Source organism: Sphaerodactylus townsendi, linkage group LG15 (assembly GCF_021028975.2).
Source record: "Sphaerodactylus townsendi isolate TG3544 linkage group LG15, MPM_Stown_v2.3, whole genome shotgun sequence".
Classification (NCBI taxonomy): Eukaryota; Metazoa; Chordata; class Lepidosauria; order Squamata; family Sphaerodactylidae; genus Sphaerodactylus; species Sphaerodactylus townsendi.
This window is the reverse complement of record NC_059439.1, coordinates 34875316-34898302: the sequence shown is the minus strand read 5'-3', so window position 1 is coordinate 34898302 and position 22987 is coordinate 34875316. Positions and strand designations below refer to the sequence as shown.

General features: G+C 48.3%; 1 protein-coding gene across 1 annotated transcript in view; it reads right to left on the bottom strand.

The window, feature by feature from the left end:
* Nucleotides 1–5637, bottom strand: part of LOC125444663 (vigilin-like) — a 47951-nt gene extending 42314 nt beyond the window's left edge. Inside the window, exon 1 of the mRNA XM_048517216.1 lies at nucleotides 5504–5637. The gene's annotated coding sequence lies outside the window, so the exon portion shown is untranslated. The remainder of the gene's footprint in view (nucleotides 1–5503) is intronic.
* Nucleotides 5638–22987: the final 17350 nt, after the last annotated feature.

Below are 22987 nucleotides of genomic sequence, written 5' to 3'. Positions count from 1 at the left end.
GGCTAAGAACCATCCTGACAGGCCCTCCCAGTCCCAGTTGAAAACTCTGCTCTTCCAAAGGACCTTTGACCTGGGTTGAAACAGGTAACGAAGTTAGCCAGTTCCGTGCCTTGTGTTTTCTCGATAGGCTGTTTTAATTTTATGGCGGTTTGCAAATACGAAACAGCCGTTTCAACACCTGGTGCTTTTCCTGATGGTTTGTTTTAGTTTTATGAGCAAAAATGCAAAGACGGGTTTTAAAGGAAGTTGTGTTGAGTCAGCAGAGGCCAATTCTTCCTGCTTGGAAATCCCAGGACAGGTGGCCACTGAGAGAAACTTCATTTTGCTGACGTCCAATGGAGCAGGGTCCTCCGTGCTTCGAGACCACAGGTGTCAAACTCGCGGCCCTCCAGATGTTATGGACTACAGCTCCCATCATCCCTGCCAGCATGATGCTGGCAGGGGATGATGGGAGCTGTAGTCCATAACATCTGGAGGGCCGCGAGTTTGACACCAATGTTCTAGACGGATACCAAAATGAGGTTTCGAGAGTCAAAGATCCTTCGTCAGATCTAACGAAGAAAACTTTGGCTCACGAAAAGCTCATGTCTCCCAAGAATCTGTAAAGGTGTTACTGGACTTGATTCTTGCGGCTAGCTCTTTAAGGATCGCTTCCGAAAATGGGTGAAGTATATTGAGAACACCCAGCAGTTAGCCAGCTGTTGAGTGCCAGGGCAAATTAACCCAGGATGGACTGAACACACAGACCCTAAAGACAGACACGAACTGTGATGTGAATTAAAAGGGACTGCGTATCATAGCCGGAATTGCCTAGGCCAGTGGAGGCGAACCTATGGCACTCCAGATGTTCATGGACTACAATTCCCATGGGCCATGCTGGCAGGGGCTGATGGGAATTGTAGTCCATGAACATCTGGAGTGCCATAGGTTCGCCACCACTGGCCTAGGCTAAATGTAGTGGTGCTGATACCCACCCCAATTCACAAGGAGAAATTAACCGGTTGTGATGGGTTTTCCCGGCTGTGTGGCTGTGATCTGGTAGATCTTGTTCCTGCATTTCGCCTGCATCTGTGGCCGGCGTCTTCAGAGGTGTGTCGCAGGGGCACAGCGCGTAACAGACTTCTCTCTGTGATGCACCTCTGAAGATGCCGGCCACAGGTGCAGGCGAAACGTTACGAACAAGATCTACCAGACCACATCCACACAGCCTGGTAAAACCCACAATCAGTTGAATCTGGCTGTGAAAACATTCGACAAAGCTAATCAAGTTTCCCAGGACTTCAAATGTCCAGAGTCTAATTCAGAGCTCTGGACAGGATTTGCCTGCATGAAATATGCAGCCCAAACATCTGCTTGAACAGATACAAACGTACCAGTACATCCAAGCACAGACCAATCCACGGGTCTCTTTGCATCTTTGTGCAATACAAGAAAAGTGTGTGTGTGTGTGTTGGGGTGGGTTGTTCTTCTTTCTCCAAGTCAGCCCGCCTCCTCTGCTTGTTTTTCCATCTTTGCATCTCAGGGGAGGATTCTGCTAGTCTAGCGGGTGGCTCGAGCTAGTGGGGAAATCTCTCCTGATTCAAGCATCTCCCTCAAGTGGTTTTGTTCTGCTGCGTCCTTTTCAACCCAGAGGCAGAAACTAGCGAGGAGAAAAAGGCAGGAGGAGGAAAACAGGCAGTAAACAAACAAAAAAAAATCCTTCAGGTTGGACTGGCAAAAATTATATGCCCCACTGCAGATCGCCGTGGGTCATGCTCAGTTCAACAGCTGCCTCCAGGGAAATGTGAGCATCTTCCAGCTCCACATACAACAGCGAAAACCTCAGCAGCAGGAACGTTTCTGGAACAAACCGAGCCAGCCGAGGATCCCAGGCTGTGAAATGCTGTGCTCGGCCCTCAACAATTCGCGTCAACTTCTGTTTCACCCTTTCGGTACATATGGAGATCAGAAGTGGAAATAATTCAAGGAGGGTTGCAAGTGAAAGGCAGGCACTCTGCACATGCCCGGGGTACTCTTCAGCAGCCAAGCTACACACGCAGACAGAAAAGCTACAGTGCTGGATAGTCTACGGCAGCCAATGGCTCAAAGGCCACCGAGTCACAATCGATTTATGGCAATTTCATAGGGTTTTCAGGGCAAGAGGCTAGCAGAGGTAGTTTGCTGTTGCTTGCCTCTGCATAAGGAACTGTGGACTTGGTCTGTGGTCTCCTATCCAAATATTGAGGACCAGCCCGGCATAGCTTCTCAAATCTGACAATATTGGGTTAATCTAGGCCAGGGGTGGCCAAGGGGCTCTAGATGTTAATGGACTACAATTCCCATCAGCCCCTGCCAACATGGTCAATTGGCTGATGGGAATTGTAGTCAATTAGCATCTAGAGCCCCTTAGGTTGGCCACCCCTGGCCTAGATTAACCCAATATTGTCAGATTTGAGAAGCTAAGCCGGGCTGGTCCTCAATACTTGGATAGGAGACTACAAACCAAGTCCACAGGCAATCTAGACCAGACCCTAAGTAAACAATGGCAAATTTAAAAGCTGTAGATCCCAATTTCTTTACTTCACCCCAAGCCCTTTAAAACCATCATGTTCTACCAACTAATAACAACCATCTGAGCTGGTTATGGGTTCCAACCTCAAGTGAAACACAGATGAGATCATTCTAACCACCAATGAAAGAAAAGGTTACCGAACGACCCTCAACGCAATAACACCCCCTCACTTCATAAGAGCATAACTTCAGCTCTGAGAGGTTTGGACCGGATTAAGATTTTCGATTATCTCCAGCTCCTGGCCTTGCCCTTAAATGCAAACCCGGGTACAGCCAAAACGTTATTTTCACAACCAGCAGCTTTTTCTACCAGGGAAGCCAGACAAATGGACATCTCTGGGTTGACAAGACAAGAGAGGTACCACAGCGTCACGTAAGAGGGCCGTCAAGCTCATTTCATATAGGCAAGCGGCGAAGAAAGAAAACCCGTCTGCTTTGCTCACCTGACATCTTTCTGCAGTTCCGTTACCTCCTCGCCCATACCTACAGACTACAGTAACTATGGTAAAGAGCCGGACTAAAAGCCAGCCTCTGATTAACCATCCAGTTGTTGCAAGACCACAAAGCAATTTATAATTTTTAAAAAAATCCTATGGGACCAGCCAAAGCAGGCAGACTCTCCCAAGCCGACAAGAATTATTGCATCATTGCACCGGTCCTATTAAGGGTATTACAGGGATGGTGATTTTTGGACCTTCCTAGCTATGCCCAAACTTCCCTTTTCCTCTGCCCCTTCAAAAACAGGCCAAGTGTCACGTTAAAGATCCTTCTCTTCCATCCACTCACACCAATATTAGAAACTGTCCAGCATTCCGTCCATCTTTACATTACGGATAAAGCGTTCATGTTACAGTCTTGAATAGCTCGTCTGTTTAAAATACGAATACCAGCGTTCTCACGGGGTGAGCATCGTAATCATTCATGTACTGGAAAGGAATACTAAAAAGCTCAAGAAATAGACACAAGAACTGATACTTGAGGCCTCAAGTCCATCTCACCTATGTTTTTGACCACCAAGTCAAAGACCACTCAAGGCAACAGATGGAAGAGACCCCCAAGGGCCACCAAGTCCAACCCCCTGCAATGCAGGAACACACAACCCAAGCACTCCTGACAGATGGCCATCCAGCCTCTCTTTAAAAACCTCCAAAGGAGGAGACTCCACCACACTCCAAGGAAGCAGAAGCTGTCGAACAGCCCTGAAATTCAGGACGTTTTTTCCTGACATTTAAGTGGAATCATCTTTTTTCCTTCACCTTGAACCCATGACTCCTGGTCCTACTCTCTGGAGCAGCAGAAGACAAGCTTCCCTCGCCAACATGGCATCCCTTCAAATATCTAAACAGGGCTATCATGCTTCTGCATAGCAAGCCCTGGTCTTCTTCAGTGGGTGCCCATGCAAGTACTAACCAGGGCTGAGTACTAACTACTGCTTAACTTCTGAGATCTGACAAGATCAGACCATGCCGGTCAGGGCTCCAGTTCACATTTTCTCAGAGGAAAACTTCACCTCCACCCCTTTCATGGGGTCTCTCACCTGCCCCCAGACCCATTTTTGATCTCATGGCCCAGTCATCTCTCTCCACCCCTCTATTCATGGCCTATGACTTGGATAAAAGTCTAGGCTCTCAGCCGAGGCCCGCCGCCCATTCATAACCTCTCCCCCACCCACATTTGCAAGAATTTTCGCAAAATCTCTGTTACTCCTTTCCATCTAAAGGAACTTCACTTCCAATTTTCTCACTTTGGCAACCTAGTAGGGTTTCCAAAGCAAGAAACGAACAGAGGTGGTTTGTCACTTCTTGACTCTGTATAGCAACCCTGATATTCCTTGGCGGTCTTTCATCCATGTACCAATACTCTGCTTAGATTTTGAGAATTGACAGAAGAAGAGGAGGAGTTTGGATTTATACCCACCCCTCTTTCACCTGTAAGGAGACTCAAAGGGGCTTACAAACTCCTCTCCCCACGGCAGACACCTTGTGAGGTAGGTGGGGCTGAGAGAGTTCTGAGAGAACTGTTAGACTAGCCCAAGGCCACCCAGCAGGAGCGCGGGAACGAATCCGGTTCACCAGATAAGACTCCGCCGCACATGTGGAGGAGTGGGGAATCGAACCCAGCGCTCCAGATTAGAGGTCACCTGAACCACCGCACCAGCCTGGCTAGGATCACAATGCAAGTCAGAACCTTCTAGCCTTACAAATCCCAAATGTTCCCACTGAACCTGCCGAAGGTCCCCTTCATAGCATTCTTTCCAACCTCCTCTTAACACACACATGCCCCAAACCCCAAAAGGCCCCACATTTAGACCGCCCACCTCCCTTTACCCTCCCCCACCAGAGACCCCCATCGGCTGGTACGTTCCTTACTTTACACCCATCTTCCTGCAGTCCTGGGAAAGATCCTCCATGCATCCCTCCCGCAATACTTCATTTGAGCAGGGCCTTGCTCGGGCGAGTAACAGGGAGACAGAGCCCCCCCAACTGCTTCCTGCTGAGCATTACCCCACACTGGATCTCCCCCACCCAGCACCCCCTCTCCCTCTTCTGCCACAGGGACCACCCCAGGGTAACCCCCAACTCCCTTGCACCCAATCCTGCCAACCTCACTTGACACCCCCACCTCCCTTCACAGCCTCCACTAGAGACCACCCCCCCCCCGAATTCTGAGTCAGCTGCTCATTAAAAAAAAAAAACTCCACGCCCCCTACCGGAGCCCCTAAATTTGCTCTGCCCTAAAGCCTCTGAGACCCCCCCCCCTTGCAGGCAGATTCCACCTGCGCCCCCCCTCATTGGGAGGGGGCGCTTCTGAGCCAGGCCGGAGCTGCTGCTGTCGCTGCATGAGTGAGTCTGCGTCCGGGCCCTGCGAGGCCCTACCGAGGGGAGAGCCAAGGCGGGCGGGCGGGCCACTGCGGCGGTGGCCTCCCCCGGGCGCTGCAGCGCGGGCTCCTCACCTGCGCCGCAGCGGGCGTTGCAGCTCCCCGGTCAGCGTGGCGGCGGTCGCTGGAGCCGAGAGCGAGAGAAGGAGGCGGCTGCTCCCGCCCGGCCGCCGCTGCTGCTCCCGCCGCAGCCTCCGCCCCCTGCCGCTGCCCGGCGCCGACTGACAAGGCGCCCCTCGGCCACGCCTCCCCCCGCGGAGGACACGCCCCCGTCTCCCCGCCCCTTTTCGGTGCTGCCAATCAGCGCCCGCGGAGGGCGAAGCCCGGCTCCATCTCCCGGGAGCGGGGAGGGGCCTCGGCCCAGCCCAGCCCAAACGCCAAGGGGGACACGCATGCGCCCTGAGCTGGTGGCGCTCGTCCTGCTTTTCCTAGGGGGAAAGGAGGTTTTCGTGCAACGCTCACTTCGGGTATCCGTGCGAGTCCTCAGGAGGAGGGGGGTTGGCGGGGCTCTGCACCCCCCAGTACCCACTCCTTTCCCCCCCCCATCCCTATGGTGTGGCTGATTGCCCCACAGTTGCAGAAGGGTCGCGTGGAGAGGGTTCCTTCGGGGCTGCGACCCTTTGGAGGGATCTGAGCGGTCTCCTTGGGAGGAGGGGAAACCAACGGGGGTCTTGCCGAGGCTTTGCGCCCACTTGAATTCTCAAGGGCTGCAGCAGCCCACTTTTCCAAATGCAACGAATAGATTCTCCCTATGCAGACTTTTCTTTGCAGGAGGTGCAGAAAAATAAAGAGCCGCGGTTTGAGCTATGAAATCCCAGGCCACTCTTCCGCCTAGGAATTGGGGGCTTTGAATAAATCTGGCTAGTTACACTTCTAGCTTAACCTCTGCAATAAGGGGAGGTGGGCATTTATTGAAACTTTATTCAACCAGAATTTTCCATGATTACATTTGAATAAGAGGAGGACCCACAAGCACTTAGTGGGGGGGGGGGATCTCATGTTTTTTTCCCATGCTATTTTTTCTTACCCACTCCCTGCACCCCCATATCTTTCCCGCCGGACAAGACAACCTATCTATAGCAAATCTCCCCAACTTTTTCCCCCTCCTAGAAATCCTGCAGGCTGCATTCAGACTTAAGTTCTTGCAGGAAGAGGTGAAAAGATAGCCAGCCCAGATCCTCTGAAGATGCCAGCCACACATGCAGGTGAAACGTCAGGAGAGAAAATGCTGCTAGAACACGGCCATACAGCCCGGAAACCACACAGCAGCCCAGCCCAGATACTACTTTCTCTGCCAGATACCCTTTGGTGATCTCAGAGAACAGGGAAATACATATGGGAAGAGGCTGTCCTTCAGATACTTTGAACCGAAACTGTTAAAAGCTTAAAACTCAAAAGCAGTGCTTTGAAGAACCCCAGAAACAAATCGAAAGTTGGTGTGGGTGGTACAGTGGACTTCTTATATCGGGGCCCAGTTAGCAAGCCGACTGCTATATTCTCAACGATCTAGAAAGCTGTCGTGATCTGGAAAAACCTAGCTTCAAGAGTTCCATTGTGCCATGAAGCTTGCTTAGGCAGTCTTGGGCCGATGGCTTTCTCTCTTTTCCACCTGCATCACAGTATAAAAGGGGGAAACGAAACCCAATGCATGTTGCACTAAACTTCTCATCGGAAAGGGGGGAATAGAGATTTCCTGGGTGGGCAGATATTACCTAGGCATATGTAACAGAGATGCCCAAGTTTTCTTTCTTGAGGAAAACCTTGACTTAGGCTCATTCCGCACATGCAGAATAATGCACTTTCAAACTGCTTTCAGTGCTCTTTGAAGCTGTGCGGAATGGCAAAATCCACTTGCAAACAGTTGTGAAAGTGGTTTGAAAACGCATTATTTTGTGTGTGCGGAAGGGGCCTAAGTTAACCTAAATTAGTAAAAAAGCTACATCAATCATCTTGGTACATGGGAATCAAGAGAAAAGAGTCCAGAAGCACGCACAAAGTGAGAATTTGGTTATGGTGAGGGAATGCAACCTCATCTAGAATTGGTTGTACGCACCTATTCTCACCTTACCTTTAATACCCAGTCCATAGAAGGATTAAGTTTCAGTTGGTTCATTCTTAACCAGCCCTATACAATACAGGAAAGCCAGCGTGGTGTAGAGGTTAGGAGAGGTTGACTCTAATCTGGAGGACCAGGTTTGATTCCCCAAATCCTCCAGTGGTGGACTCTTATCTGGTGAACTGGATTTGGTTTCCCCGCTCCTGCACATGAAGCCTTCTGGGTGAATGTGGATTAGTCACGGTTTGCTCAGAACTCTCTCAGCCCCACCTGCCTCACAAGGTGTCTGTTGTGGGGAGAGGAAGGGAAGGAGTTCGTAAGCCACCTTGAGTCTCCTTACAGGAAAGAAAGCCTGGGTAAAACTCCAAACTCCTATTTTTTTCTACTACTGCTGCTGGTCTGGAATGATGTAGAAAGAGAGGCACAGGTTTTGATTTCTGGCCACATTTAAAAATGGCTCTTAGACATTTTTAGTAGGTGGAGGCTTTGGCTTGATGGTAGAACATCTGCTTGATAGTAAAACATCTGTAGAAGATCCCTTGAAGAAGTATCACGAAGTAAGTTGGCATGGAAGACCCCTCTTGGCTGAGAGCTTGGATGGTGGCTGCCAGTCTGAGGAGATTACGAATATGTGAAATAATTTGTTTTAAGTGATGCTCAGAAGACAAACACGGACTGCACATCGTCTACATCTTGTACAAAATTTAGCCGTCTTCCTTGCGCTCCACCCTTTTCTTCTTCCTAAAAGTACCTGGGTTCGTTCATTGCAGCAAAAAACAATTATTTGCATTTTCACACCTCCTCGGCCATGCGGTTTGTTTAGAGCCCCACCCTACATAAAATGAGCACAAAATGAGGAGGATCCATTCATAGCACAAGTGGGGTGGAGAAGGCGAACAGGAAGTCTTGGAAACTGGAATGACAGGTTGGTAGCTATCAGGGGTGTAACAAGGCAAACTGGAGCCCTGGGCAGAACCTGATGCCCCCCCCCCCCCCCCCCCCCGTGACACAAGCATCTCCACCACAACCCAAACATTATTTTGGCAATTCTGCGGGACATTGCGCCGGCAGGGGCAAGACATTTTTTGCAGACATACTCGGCACCAAAACTTCAGCATGTCATCAGGAGACTGTCCTTATGCTACCCACAAGTTTGGTGCAGTTTGGTTCAGGGCGGACAAAGTTATGGACCCCCAAAAGGGTAGCCCCCATCTCCTTAGCTCCCATTGGAAAGAATGGGAGATGGGGGCTAAGGCTAAAGCAGAAATGCTAAGGCAGCAGGCAATTAAGGTGTACCAAGGTGTGCTAACTTACATATGCACAGTGGTGTAATTAAGGCAGGTGTACTAAGCAATTTAGGACCAAGGTGTAACATCGTGTACCTTAATGTGTGCTAAGAGCAGCCGTACTAAGGTGTACTACAGGTTATTAGCTAAGTCAGATGTAATTACAGGTACTACAGGTGCACTAAAAGTGTGCTATGGGCAGGTGCACCAAGGTATACTGAGGCAGGTGCAATACAAGCCAGGTAATTAACGTGTGCTAAGGCAGGTGTACTACAAGTGAACTACGGTGTGCTTAACGAAGCTGTAATTACAGTAAAACAGCAGGGTGTACCAAGATTTGCACTCAAGGTGTACCAAGGCAGGTGTACTAAGGCAGTTGTACTACAAAAGGTGCACTAAGGCAGGCAGTACTCCGCACTTCAGTAACAAAAGATTGCACTAAGGTTTACTAAGGTGTGCTAAGGTAGGTGTACCAAGGTGTACCAAGGCCAGGTGCATTAAGGTGTACTAAAGGCGTGTACTCAAGGCAGGTGTATTACGCGTGTATTAAGGTGCACCAATGCAGGTGTACTACGGTGTACCAAGGATTGCACAAAAGGCAGGTGTATTAAGTGCACTAAGGCAGGTTTATTGAGGTGTGCTTTTAAAATGTACTAAAAGGTTTGTGCCAGCACAACCCACAATAACCAACTAAGTTCCACTACAGCAGGTGCATTAAAAGGCGTACCAAGGATTGTGCTGGAAGGCCGGTGTAGTAAGGTGTACCTTACAAGCAGGTGCACTACAAGTGTACTCATGGGTGCGCTACAAGCAGGTGTACTAAATTAAGGTGTACCAAAAGATTGCGCTAAGGCAAGGTGCACTAGGGGCAGGTGTACTAGCGTCCAGCAATTGCGCTGGTTCAATGCAATTGTACTAAAGGGAGCACCCCAAGGTGCACTAAGGTTGTACACTAAGGCAGAGTGTACTTTAAAGCGTACCACAAGTGTATTTTCATAAAAATTAAGGTGTACCTGCTGCTAAGGTGTATTACACCACTAAGGGTGCTACGGCAGGTGCAATTAAGGCATCTGCTAAGGCGTGCTAGCACAAAGAGGTGTACTAAGGGCGCTAAGGCAGGTTGTACCATAAGGTGTGGCCCTCAAGGTGTGCTAAAGGCAGGTGTACTAAGGATTGTACCTAAGGCCGGTGTATTAAGGTGCACTAAGGTGCCTACAGCAGGTCTACTACAGTGTACTATAGGAATTATTACTCCAGGCATATTTTATTTACATTGCACTAAGGTGTACCAAGGCAGGTGGCACTAAGGTGCACCTGTTGCGTAATTCAAGGCACAGGTGTATTACAAGTGCACTACAAGCAGGTAAAAGCATGTACCAAGAGGAAGGTGTATTAAAAGATTGCGCTACAGGTGCACTCAATGCAGGTGTACTAAGGTAAAAATTAACGCAACCAGGTATCCGCACTAAGGCATATTTATTAAGGTGTACTAAGGCGTACCTATAAGGTGTGCTACAGGCTGGTGTACAAAGGTGCAATTAAGGTGTACCATAGGCAGGTTTATTAAGGTGTACTCAGGTGTACCACAGCAGGAGTGCAATTAAGGATTGTACCTAAGGCAGGTGCGCTAAGGTGTACCACTGGGTGCACTAAGGCAGGTGTACTAAGGTGTACTAAGGATTATTACTAAAAGGCAGGTGTACCTTACAGTGTGCTAAAAGGCAGGTCTACTACAGATTGTAATTAAGGTGTACTAAGGCAGGTGTGCTAAGGTGTACTCAAGGTTATTACTACAGCAGGTTTATTAAGCTGTACTAAGATTGTAATTAAGGCAGGTGTACTAAGGTGTACCAAAAAAGATTGTACTCATACAGGTGTATTACAGTGTACTTAAGGTGTACTACGGGCAGGTGTACTAAGATTGTACTAAGGCGTACCAAGGTGTACTAAAGGCAGGTGTACTAAGGTGTACTAAGGTGCACTAATGCAGGTGCACTAAGGTGTTACCAACGTGTACTAAGGCAGGTTTATTAAAAGGTGTACTCCATGCGCACCAAAAATGCAGTTGTATTGTTAAAGCGTAAATTAAGGTGTGCTAATAAGCAGAGTGTACTAAGGTGCGCTAAAAGATGCACCATGGGTGTACTCAGGAGGCAAGGTGTTTTAAAAAGCTGGTACCAAGGCGTACTACGGCAGGTGTACTCAGGTGTACCAACGCAGCACTAAGGTGCACCACAAGCAGGTGCGCTAAGGCGTACCACAAGCAAGGCGTATTAAGGTCTACTACGGCGTAATTAAGGCGTCGCTAAAGGCAGGTGTACCTTAAGGTGTACCACTAAGGCAGGTTTTGCTAAGGATTGCACCACGCGCACTAAGGCAGGTGTACCATGCGTACTTCAAGGCGTACCTTACGACGGGTGTGCTAACTGGGTGCGCTACGATTGCACTAAGGGCAGGTGTACCATGCGTACCACAAGTGTACTAAAGGCAGGTGTACTAAGGCGTACTAAGGTGTACTCAAGGCAGGTGTACTAAGGCGTACTAAGGTGTACTAAGGCAGGCGTGCAATTAAGGCGTACCTGCTGCGTAAATTAAGGCAGGTGTTGCTAAAAGGTGGACTAAAAGGTGCACTACAAGCAGGTAAAAACTAAGGTGGACTAAGGTGTACCAATGCCAGGTGCATTACAAGTGTACCAAGATGCACCAATGCAGGTGTACTAAAAGGTGTACTAAGGATGCACCAAGGTGTACTGGCTAAGGCAGGTGCATTAAGGTGTACCATGGTGTACTAAGGCAGGTGTACTAAGGTGTACTAAGGTGTACCAAGGCAGGTGTACCAAGGTGTGTACCAAAGGTGTACTCAAGGCAGGCGTACCAAGGTGCACTAAGGTGTACTCAAGGCAGGTGTACTAAGGTGTACTAAGACAGGCGTACTAAGGTGTACTAAGGCAGGTGTACTTAGGCAGGTGTACTAAGGTGTACTAAGGTGTACTAAGGTGTACTAAGGCAGGTGTATTAAGGTGTGCTAAGGTGCACTAATGCAGGTGTACTAAGGTGTACTAACGTGAACTAACGTGTACTAAGGCAGGTTTATTAAGGTGTACTAAGGTGTACTAAGGTGTGCTAAGGCTGGTGTACTAAGGTGTACCAAGGTGTACTAAGGCAGGTTTATTAATCGCAGTAATTGGCAGTAGCCAAGGCAGTAGGAAAAAAAAAGTACCATATACCAGGTAGATTACAAAGGTGTACTCAAGGTGTACTCAAGACAGGCGTACCAAGGCCTTAGCACATGCTTAGCACACCTTCCATAGCAATAATCTTTAGCACACCTTGCAGCACAATCTGCCTTAGCACAATCTTTGCCAAGTACACCCGTCTTATATTAATGCTTTAGCACGACCTTAGTACATGCCTCGTCTTAGTATTAAAGTTAAGTATTACTCTAGTTGCACACCTGTTTTAGTGACATACCTTTTGGCAGGCACACCTTTAATAAACCTGTTTTACGCTGTATTAATTTTATAATACCTACCTAGTATCATCTTTGAATTTAGTGAAAGAAATTTTAGCAATACCTCCAGATTTGTTTAGCATCACCTTAATACACCGTTTTTTTAGTATTGACCTTTAGCACATATCTTTTAACTGTAATAAAACCTAGAAAGCTTAGCAATGCAATCTTAATAAACCTACTAAGTTGTATTAAGGCAGGTGTACTAAGGTGTGCTAAGGCAGGTGTACTAAGGTGTACTAAGGCAGGTGTACTAAGGTGTACTAAGGTGTGCTAAGGCAGGTGTACTAAGGTGTACTAAGGTGTGCTAAGGCAGGTGTACTAAGGTGTACTAAGGCTGGTGTAGTAAGGTGTACTAAGGTGTACTTAGGCAGGTGTACTAAGGTGTACTAAGGCCGGTGTAGTAAGGTGTACTAAGGTGTACTAAGGCAGGTGTACTTAGGCAGGTGTACTAAGGTGTACTAAGGTGTGCTAAGGCAGGTGTACTAAGTTGTACTAAAGGGGCTATGCTTTTGAGGGTCCATAACTTTGGCCCTTTTGAACCAAAATGCGCCAAGCTTTGGGGGGTGCCATCAAGACAGTCTACAGATGATATCCTGAAATTTTTGTGCCGATACGTCTAAAAATGCACCCCATGCAGGAACATTCCAGAAATTTGCCCAAGAATCTTTTCTCTGCATTGAGTTTTCTGCATTGCTGTCAATGGGGGTTGCAGGTGGGGGGGGGGCACATTTCTGAAGGCACAATCTCAAAACTTTCAGGATCTCATAAGGAGACTGCCCTAATGATAACCCCCAGGTTTGGTGCAGTTTGGTTCAGGGGTGCCAAAGTTATGGACCATCAAAACCCCATCTCCTATTAACTCCCATTGGAAACAAAGGGGGATGAGGCACTTTGGACACATTTGGGAGTCCATAACTTTGGACTCCCTAAACCTCACCAAACCTGGGTGGTATCATTACCGCAGGGAGGCTCACGAAAAAAATCCTCTGAGAATTTTGGTGCCTCTAAAACAGCTCCCCCTGCACAGGCCAAAAAAAACGGAAAACCACTAAAATAATACTAATACGAACTCCTGGCATTTTTTTGGTGCCCACCTACAAAGTGGCGCTTCGGGCAATCTTCTGCCCAATGGGCATTATGTCCCTGTTTTGGGTCCCAGTGGGCAGAAAAACAGGGTTACAACTCTTGAAATAAATAAAAAGCATCAGCCAAGAATAAATATGTTGAGGGTCACAGGTTGCACATTTGATATCTGCATGCAGACTCAACAATTGCTTTCCTATAAGAACATAAGAACATAAGAACATAAGAACTAGCCTGCTGGATCAGACCAGAGTCCATCTAGTCCAGCATTCTGCTACTCGCAGTGGCCCACCAGGTGCCTTTGGGAGCTCACATGCAGGAGGTGAAAGCAATGGCCTTCTGCTGCTGCTGCTGCTCCTGAGCACCTGGTCTGCTAAGGCATTTGCAATCTGAGATCAAGGAGGATCAAGATTGGTAGCCATAGAATCAACTTCTCCTCCATAAATCTGTCTAAGCCCTTTTTAAAGCTATCCAGGTTAGTGGCCATAACCACTTCCTGTGGCAGCATATTCCAAACACCAATCACACATTGTGTGAAGAAGTGTTTCCTTTTATTAGTCCTATGGACTGTCAGACCCTGTCAAAAAGACACTGTTGACTGTGTGTCTGTCAGTTGTTTTGCATTGCATCCTACAAGGTGGTCTACTTTGAGAATCACTGCTTCAACATGGCCTTGCCCACCAATTAAAACCTTCACAAGAGTCCCTTTTTTGGGGGTTTCTGTGCCGTTAAAGGCCAAGCAGGTGGCTACCAGAAAATGAGCCTTTTTCTGCACTAGCTTTCCGGTCATAGCATTCCCCGCTCCAGTTAAAGCTGTCTGATGCCATTTTCACCATCAGTGAAATCTGTTCTGCTTGTCTTTGCTTTCATTAAAACATCTAGCTATGGTACATTATATATAGTTTAATATATTGGGGTTCATCTCTTGGGAACAGAGTGACACCTGGTGGCTGCGGTTGTATATTACACTCAGGGAAACGCTGCAACTCAAATGAAATCGAACACCGTTCCTCTGCGGTCGTGTTGTGTGCATGTGTGGTTTTATTTATGAGGGTTTTTTTTGGGGGGGGGGGTGTTATATGACAGTAAGGAGCTAAAACAATCTGGCTGTAGAAATGTCAGCAATGCTTTTCCTTGGATGCATGTGTAACCCCCATGCCCAGAATGGGTTGGCCCAGAATGGGTTGACCCAGTAAGGGGGTGGAGACTCAGAGCAGCAGAAAGGCTGAAAGAGCTCTTTGCAGAAGACAAGGGTACCAGACTCGGACCTTGATTTCTATAAGCCCTTAACACCTTGTTAAGGTAATTGCAATATTGTTGGGAACTACTGGGAAGGTAGTTGTTGTTTTTGCTATGTTGTAAATGTTGGAGTTTATTGTTTCAGGGTTTTCTTTTGTGGTTGTAATGGGTGAGAGTTCTCCTGGAGACCTTCATCATGTTGCAACCTGTTCATCAAGCCCTTGGAGTCTTCAGGAGCCATCCAACTTGCAAAGAAGAATTTGGACTTGGCAATATCAGTAGACTGTAAATAGAAGGACTTGAAATGCAACCTGAACAGGACCTTGAATTGTAACGTTAAATGTTGATGTTTTAAAAGTGTTAATTGTAAAGAAAAGTAAACCATTTTGTTGTTTAAAAATTGTTGTTGCAACTCATTCCAAGTACTGCCCCACAGAACCCACAAGCTGAGGTTACACATGCATTTAGGATTGAGATTTTTAAAAGTAACGTTTCCCCTTCAGTACCTTGGGATGCCACTGCAAACAGTGATTTTATAGGCAAGCCTCTTTGTGGGGTAGTTTGCCATTGCTTTCCCTGGCTATTCTTTACCCCCTAGCTATGAGTTAGGTACTCATTTACCGACCAAGAAATGGATGGCTGGCTGGCTGAGTTGACCATGAGCCAGCTGCCAGGATATCTGACCCACAGGGGGCTCAAACTCCTGACTGTGTGAGTGGCAGTGCAAGCACTTAACCACTATGCCAGGCGGCTCCTAAGATCGAGATACTTCAGCTAAAACTGGCCCTAACTGGTCAGAAGCTAGGGTTGCTTATTCTGGGATGGGAAATACCTGGATATTTCAGGGGTGCAGCCAGTGGAAGAAGGGGGTTGGGGAGGGAAGGATCATCAATGGGGTATAACTCCTCTCTGCAACTGAAACGGGGAGGGGAGTGAGTCTGTCAAGCTGTTAAGTCGCCATCTCTTTTTTATAACCATCAAATTTTACTGGTCAGAATGTGGTAAGCATTTTATAGTTTTAATGCTAAATACTATATTTATTTGGGTGCTGTGTGGTTTCCGGGCTGTATGGCCGTGTTCTAGCAGCATTCTCTCCTGACGTTTCGCCTGCATCTGTGGCTGGCATCTTCAGAGGATCTGATGTTGGGAAAGCAAGTGGAGTATATATATCTGTTGGAGTGTCCAGGGTGGGTGAAGAAACATTGTCTGTGAGTAACAAAGAAGGCAACCAGGTCAATAGTTGAGGGCATCTGAATAGAAGTATGAGTAACAATGAAGTCTATAGCATGGGAGTAACAATGGAGATAGCAAGGTCACTGGTGGGAGCATCTGAATAGAAGTATCCTGGCCTTTGTTTCCTTTGTCTATGGCCATCCTGTGTTTGTGTGGAGCTGGTTAGACACTGTCTTGACTCTAGTATTTTTCAACACTGGCAGCCAAGTTCTGTTCATAAGCCTTCGACGATACTATATTTATTGTTTTATTTTTTTACCTGTTGTTACCCGCCCTGAGCCCTTTGGGATAGGATGGGATAGAAATGTAAACAAACAAACAAACAAACAAACAAATAATGCCATACAGTCCGCCTTCCAAAGTGGCCATTTTCTCCGGGTGAACTGATGTGTATTGTCTGGAGATCGGTTGTAATAGCAGAGGATCTCCAGGGCCCGCCTGGAGGGTTGGCAGCCCTCTCAATGACATGCTGTCTCCAGCTCCTACTGAGCTGACACAAACTGTCATGGCTGATGAGGGGATCTGAGCCAAGCAGCCCCTGAGACTGGGGCAGAGTTGCTGGGATTTGGCTCCGCTGGCCTTCTGGCCGCCAGTGGCCCACTAAGGTCGATTCCGGACTTGGGTTATCGACCTAAGTTCGAGCTGCGTTTGACCTAAGTGCTCCACACAACCACTGGGATCGACGTGGTTTTGTACCAGCTTTGCCCCGTGTAATGGTCAAATTTCCAACTCCAGTTGGGAACTACTACTTTTTCAGGGAACCACGCTCGAACTCAGCTCAATTCCAGTAAAGTGCAGAATCTCTGGTGCCAGGAGTCCCCCATTCAGCCAATCACAGCTGAGTGTTTCGGGCATTCGTACAGCTGGCCAATCAACAAACGCCACCGTCCCTCCATTCCTGTGGCAGTTTTTTTAATAACGTGTGTGGGGATAGGTGGAACATAGCCGTAGAACAGTAGCCAATCGGAATGGAGCGGTGAAGAGGCACAGGATGATTCTGCCCTCCGAGCTGGGATCAAGCTGGTTGCAGTGGGGAACAACAATGGCTTCGACCTAGGTTAGTACCCTTCTCAGGGAACTGGGTCAAACCTATTTTACTCATGTGCGGAATCGCCCTAAGAAACGTCCCTGTGGGGTTAAATGGCCAGGCCAACCCCTGGCTTTTGGCCTTCCCCCATTCTGAAGGCTTTTTCCTGGCGAGAATGTGAACTTAGCCCCCTCTGTTCCTCATGATGGGAAAAGAAATGACACTTGGCGTAACGGGGCTTGAGACGCGCGATCAAGGACGAGATAGCTGTGGTTCTGGCGTAGTCATCTGAACTGGAGTCCCAAATGAAAGGCCTCCAGACGCTTCACCCACTGGTTTCTCAGCTGCACCCTGCTCTTAACTGTCTATTAAGCCCCGAGGTGCCCTATCAGGTCCTCATTTCCATGTTCTGTCGATATGCCACTGCTGCATCACCCTAGCCAGATTATTATCACTGATTACATAAGAAGGTCCCACAACGATGAGATAATCTTGATACAGTTCAAGCAAGGCTGTTCGCTGATGTAATATTGTCACATGAGAGCTTGTAAGGTTGTCAGTTCCAGGTGGGAAAATTCTTGGGGTTTGCAGGCAGTGGTGGGATCCAAAAATTTTAGTAACAGGTTCCCACGGTGGTGGGATTCAAACAGTGGCGTAGCGCCAATGGGACAGGGATGGGCATTCCGGGGGCGGGGCATTAATAATTTCTCTGTTACTGTAAAAAACTCTTACTGTAAAAAAAAAGTTCCTAATTTCCAGCTGGTATCTTTCTGTCCATAATTTAAACTCATTATAGCTAGTCCTATTGTCTACTGCCAACAGAAACAACTACTTCTCCTCTAGTTGACTGCCTGTCAAATACTTAATACTTTCAAATACTTAATTTTGTTTCTAGAAATCAAAAGAAGGATACTTTCCTTAAACAAGGAACTTTCCCATATTTCTAAAACATGTTTTTAAAACAGCCCAACAGGGAGAATGATCCCGTTTTCTACCTTCGCTAACCAGCCACATAGGAAACAACAGGACTTTGTGATTTTTGGACCGAATGGGATTTCTAAAGGAAAAGCAGACCCAATTAGTAACCCCCTCTTGACACTCAAATAATTAGTAACCCACTCTCGGGAACTGGTGAGAACCTGCTGGATCCCACCTCTGTTTGCAGGGGGGAGGGGGGAGGAACCTGAGGAAGGTGAGGTTTGGGAAGGGGTATGATACCATAGAGACCATCTTCCAAAACAGCCATTTTCTCCAAGGGTAGCAGTTGTCTGGACAGCAGCTGGAATTCTGGGAGATCTCCTGGCTCTACCTGGAAATTGGCGACCTTAACTATGGAATAGGCCCATCCCCCCCCCCCTGAATGTTATGGGCCTGCACTTGAGAGACAAACTAGTTTCCCTATTTCCCGCTCAAGACTGGAGGAAGGCAGGAAAATGGTTCCCCCGCTGGATTCTGAGGACAAACAATTGTTCCATGTGCTGTCGCAGTATTTATTGATTGATTTACGAAATGGATATTATGCTAAGGTGACCAGATTTTCACCTTTTTAAAGCGGGACACCATGCGCGCGCGCGCATGCACGCACGCAGCCGCAAGAGCACACTGCCTTCTGGGGCGCTCCCCTGTTTCCTGCCCTGTCACAGGGCGGGAAACAGGAGCACCCCAGAAGGCAGTACAGCTGCGTGGGAGGTTGCCGCACTGCCTTCTGGGGCGCTCCCTTGTGACAGAGCGGGAAACAGGGGTTTGGCAGTGTGGCAGCCTCCTGCGCTGCCACACTGCCTTCTGGGGTGCTCCCAAAAGGGGAATGCCCCAGAAGGCAGTGCGGCAGCCTTCCAAAAATCGGGACATTTAAAAAACCCCGTGGGACGCGGGACAAATCAGTCAAAAGCGGGACTGTCCCGCCAAAAGCAGGACATCTGGTCACACTATATTATGCCCTCATCAGAATGGTGGAAGCAGCTAACGAACACATATAATAGAAACACATTGTACAAAACATTAAAACAAAACAAAAAAACACACCCCAAATCATCAAGACCATTAAAACCAAGCTACTGATACAATAACCATAAAAACAACCGGTAAGGCTGGGTGTGATGAGAAGTGTACCGTCTGTTTTTCTTTCAGCTTTCAAATCTATTGTTTTCCCCTTTTATGCTGAGGTGTAGTTGTTGTTTTTCTGTTTGTTCTTTTACGTTCCCATTATGGGTCCTGAATATGTTTTTTTGGCAAACATCGGGAGATTTTAATGTTGGTCAATTTGATAATTTTCATTGCCAGTATGTATTTTAATTATGTCGATTACTACCCTGGGCCCCACTTGGTCGGGAAAGAGCAGGTTAGAAATCTAATAAAATCTAATCTACATTTATTGTACCAAAAAAAAAAAATCCTTCCCATCCATACATTTCCCCCCCCCCAGCCCATTCTTGTAATTTATTTTCACAACAGCATTGTGAGATAGATTAGGCTGAGAACTGGCGATTGGCCCATGGTCACGGGAAACACAGGAGGTATTTTGAACCCAACTGCACAACAGCCCCTTGAGGTAGGCTAAAGTCACCCATTAAGCTTCTTGGCAGAGTAGGAATTTGACCTTGGACTCTTCAGTTCTAGTCTGCTACCTTACACAAGATGCAACACCATCTTGATCATATATGAACACTACGGCTGTGTAGTGTCGAATGCTACAGGGTGTAGAATTCTCCCAGAAATGAACTTCTCTCCAGACCATCAAACCAAGTTCGCTATCCCTGGGCTCTGCCCCAGACCTCTAGGAATTTCTAAGCCTTACGGTGATATCTGCCTCGCGTTTCTTGGACAAACACAGCATGCTGGGTTAGAAAAACCTCTTGGTCTGTCCTAGAAAGGCTTTTCTGGGAATTCAGTCACCGCAAAGGACTCATGCTAATAACCCTGTTCACTTTGCTTGATTTTAGTGCCCTGCGTGGGATGGTAAAACTTTCTCAGCTGGCCTTAGAAACTGATCAGTCAAAAACAGAGACTCAAAGATCTTGGGGACTTTTGCGTATCCCCGAAATTATGGGATCAGGGTTGGTTAATGGGGTGTGTGTGGGGGGGTACAAAGCAGTTCTGGGCTCCCCCCAGGGCTGTGCACACACCACGTTGGGCTGTGCGCTCTCCTTGCAGTGTAGTGAATCATTTGCAACTGGATCGACTTGTCTTGGAACATCCACAGAGGTGTGGAAGCAGCCCAAAGGGGAATAACTTGTTTGGCCAGGGAAAAAAAAGGAAAACACAATTTTAACAAGAGCCCACAAACACGCTGATTACTTTCACAAGTAGAACTTCAAAAGACAAACGGGGCTTGTTCCACAAAGGGGGGCGGGAAAACAAAGAGGTGCAAGTGTAAACACGGGAGGTTTGGCAACACAAAGAAAGCGAGAGCCAAAAAAGGGCTGAGAATATTTTCATTGTCTTTCAGGCCTCCTGAAATTCTCTCACAGCCTTTCCTTCCAGGGTTGCTTTTGTAGGGTTGCAAGGGTGTGGGGGATCTCCCGGAATTACGACAGGCCTTCAGCCTACAGAGATGATGATGATGATGATGATGATGATGAAGAAGAAGAAGAAGAAGAAGAGGAGGAGGAGGAGGAGGAGGAGGAGGAGTTTGGATTTATATCCCCCCTTTCTCTCCTGCAGGAGACTCAAAGGGGCTGACAATCTCCTTGCCCTTCCCCCCTCACAACAAACACCCTGTGAGGTGGGTGGGGCTGAGAGAGCTCCGAGAAGCTGTGACTAGCCCAAGGTCACCCAGCTGGCGTGTGTGGGAGTGTACAGGCTAATCTGAATTCCACAGCTCAGGCGGCAGAGCTGGGAATCAAACCCGGTTCCTCCAGATTAGATACACGAGCTCTGCTGTGTTATATTTGTAGGCAACCCTTTCCCTTGTGGGCTCAGGGTCAACTCCTCCGGAGAAAAGGGCTACCCACCCCAAACCTCATTGTCCCCACAAGTCTCAAGGAATTTCCCCACCCTACTCTGAGGTAGTAGTGTGTACATCTCCAGGGACCACCCCTTAATGTGGTCAGGGAAAGCTCCTCAGATGGTTTTCCATCTCCCTTTCTCTTCATTAACACCTCCCCCTTTATTATGCCATCTGTTCCATCCTCTACGCCCCTCCGAAAAGAAATATCCCTTTTCCCTCACAAATTCTAGGGGGGGGGGGCAGTCTAAACGGATGAGATTACTCCTTCCTATCTTGCTGACACAGTCGGAGCGCATGACTGTTAGCTTTATCGTGACTGGGAATCTGATCAGGCGCCGTCATTCCAGGGCTGCAAGTGGAGACGGTTGCGGTGGAGGATCGTCATGTAATCATGTAATGGCACTTGAGAGGCCCTTTGCCTGGAGCAATCTCCACAGCCTTGGCTGGTGAGTCCCTTCCCTTCCCAGGCGGACACTGCCCTGTCATCTCCTGCCCTACAGCGACAGAGCCGAGATGAGAACCCGGCAGCCGGCCCCGCGCGTGTTCCCAGTGACTCATCCCTTCACGCCTCGAAGTGAGGTACAAATAGGAGCCGAGTGCCGGCTTGGAAGGCATCGCGATCTCCAGAGGTATCCCAGAAGGAAAGCAATTCTCCAGTCCAGGATCGATCCCTTGAGTAGAACGATGGCTCTCATAGCGCCTCCCGAGGAACTGCAGATGAATGGGGACTTGGAGCAGGCGTGGCCCCTGTTCAAGCAACGTTTCCTGCTCTACATGAAAGCGGCAGGGGCGTCCCAGTGGCCGGACGACCAGAAAGTGGCCCTCTTCTTGACTGTGGCTGGACCCGCGGCCCTACAGCTCTACAACACCTTTCAGTTGCACCCCAAGGAACAGGAAGATCTAGAGGCGGTGTTGGCTCAGTTCGAGGTTTACTGCATGCCCCGCCGCAACGAGATCTACGAACGCTTCCTCTTCCGCACACGTCTCCAGGAGTCCCACGAGTCAATCGAGGACTTTGTGGCCGACCTGCACCACAGGAGCCGTTTCTGCAACTTCGGGGCACAGCGAGAGGATCTAGTGCGGGACCAGATGGTGTTGGGTTGCCGAAGTGGGAAAGCCCGGCAGCGGCTCCTCCAGCAGGAGGATTTGACCCTCGAGGGCGCGCTGAAGATCTGCTGTTCGGTTCAGGCCAAGGAGGAGGCCCAGCTGAGGGTGGTCGAGAAGCAAACTCGATTTCAGGTGCAAGACATCAGGCAGTCCAAGGGGCCGGTGTGCCCGCCCCCGCAACAGTACGCCAGAAAGGAATCGTTCAAAACTTATATCTGAGGGGAACCTTGGAAGGTTGCGATGACACGCCAGACGCACAACGCTGGAGGCTCCTCCAACTTGACGGTCGCCACTTCGGCCATCTTGGTCCTGGGGAGGCGAGATTCTTTTTCTCAAGTTGAATCCGGAACCGACGCTGTGTTGTGAGCGAAGATGTCGGAGAAGGCCCCGCGCTGAAGAAAAACACTTCTGGTCTTCTTTCCTCCAGAGCAAAGCAGCCGGCATGTTTCAGTGCAAAATCCGGTTCAAATCCCGCCACAGGCCTAACCCAGCCCAAATTGTAAAGCAATTTGCATATTTGACGCGCTAGAGGAATGTTACTCAGCCGGGACTGAAACGGAAAGGACGGTGAGGAGAAGGATCCTTACTTTGTGAATATTTCTGCGGACTCCATTTGCCAAATTTGGCTTACCTCAGATTCTCCAATTTGGAGACGGATAGCACCAAACCCGAAGAATACTCCAAAAATCCAATTTATGCTCTGTGTCAGTGAACATCAGGTCAGAGTTTAACTAGGGCCGTGCAACATGAGTGTGGGTCGGTATCAATAGTTTAATCCCGCAGTAACTTCCGTGGCAGAGTATTGCTGTATCATTCACAGGGCTCCTTTTCAGTGGGAATTAACTATTGCTCTTCCTGCACTTTGACCCCGGCTGAGAAGAAAACACCCCAGATGTGGGGAGAAATATGGAGGATGCTGCCCCTGAAAAGAACGCTCCTTCCAAATATTTGTGTTTGGGAGGACAAAAGAAACTGTCCTCTGGTCTAGGTGTGTTCCTAGCCTGGCATATGTTCCTAGGGGAAACTAGCAGTAAGTCAGTATCCAGTTGCCACAAAAGAGAGTTTTCG